Source organism: Otolemur garnettii, unplaced genomic scaffold (assembly GCF_000181295.1).
Source record: "Otolemur garnettii isolate 467f Iridium unplaced genomic scaffold, OtoGar3 scaffold00047, whole genome shotgun sequence".
In the NCBI taxonomy this organism is placed as follows: Eukaryota; Metazoa; Chordata; class Mammalia; order Primates; family Galagidae; genus Otolemur; species Otolemur garnettii.
Window position 1 is genome coordinate 2,553,222 of NW_003852442.1, and position 1,384 is coordinate 2,554,605.

General features: G+C 47.1%; 1 non-coding gene across 1 annotated transcript; it reads right to left on the reverse strand.

The window, feature by feature from the left end:
- Positions 1–1,074: 1,074 nt before the first annotated feature.
- On the reverse strand, positions 1,075–1,178 carry LOC111725793. The gene has a single exon (XR_002773768.1). It is a non-coding gene; the product is annotated as a small nucleolar RNA U13 (small nucleolar RNA).
- Positions 1,179–1,384: the final 206 nt, after the last annotated feature.

The following is a 1,384-nucleotide window of genomic DNA, read 5'->3' on the forward strand; positions in this document are numbered from 1 at the left end:
GACTGCTATTATTGGTCTGCACCATGGTCTCCTCATTGGGACTAGAGGCCATGCAGAGCTTGTCTTGCTGTCTATGGAACCTAGTTCTCTAGCCAGTGCTTTGTACATGCTTAGTAAATGTTGGGGAAATGAACATGTGCATAAGTTAACCCATCTACTCAATTCAACCAATACTTACTGGGCACCTACTATACGTATAGGTGTCTACAGATATTGAGTACAGCAGAACATACAAAAATTCGTGACCTCACAGATAATAAAGAAAATAAATGAGCAGGCCAGGCTGGCTGTTGTGGAGTGCCTGGAGGTAAGAGCAGCTGTGATCAGAGAGTCAATGGGGGCACCTCAATGTAAGATCACGTGAGTCTTGCTCGGCCTTGAGTGAGCAGAAGGGCCACCAGGAAGCTCTGAGGCAAAGTATGGCATGGTCTCACCGATATTTTTAAAGGGTCACAAAAAGTCACCTTTGTTTTAGAACCAGGGGCTGAAGTATCAGTCCTGTCCAGTTAGAAGCATCAAGAAAGAGAGATACCCTTCCCCAAATCATGGATGGAAAAACAGAAAACGCAGTCTGAATAGCACCCTGCAAGGACTGGCTGCAGAGTCTACCTGCCACTATGTCACAATGCCATTTGCCTCTTTGCTTCCTTTTGCAGACAACTCTAAGCATGAAAGCTGGCGACCCACAAGGTGAGCATTACCCTATCACAGCTTCAATCTAAGGGTGTTCCAGAGGCCAAAGCTCTCTGCCAGGGTTGTGCAGAGAGGAACAATGCAGACGCTTAGACTGGGTACAAAGACTGTCCTGCACAATCCCTATTCAGCAGCCAGGCCCACCCAGGCAGGAGCTCAGAGTAAGGAAGTGTCATCAGTTTATGTGTTTCCAAAGGGATCACTCTCACGTCCTCTTCGTTCTCCACCCAACAAGCAAGTGATCCTCCCTTCCTGTCCCTTTCTTACCTGTCCTCCCCTGGATCGCAGCAAGACCTTGGATTCACCCCACTCACTGCTCCTCTCATTGATTTCCTTTGCAGGCTTTGTTTTTTGAATTTGGGATTTTTTTCCTTTTCTTTGCATCAGACAGATAATGTGCCTACATCATAACAAGGTTTGAGGCAGGCACACTGCACACATGAGCGTGAAAACCCAATCATCACACTTATGAACCACAAAAGAGTAAGGGTGGTAGAAATAGAAACCTCCATTCCTGTCTCTCTGGCTTTCCTTAGAACCAGCAAGAATCTATGCCATAGTTCTCAGCCTCACATCTTGTCACAGGCACCTGTTAGTTTTGCCCACTCAGCTGGACTTTCCTTTGGGAAGCATCCCTCCACCCCAGGAGTCACTGAGGTTCAGAAGTTATCCCCTTCCCAGCTTGAGACAT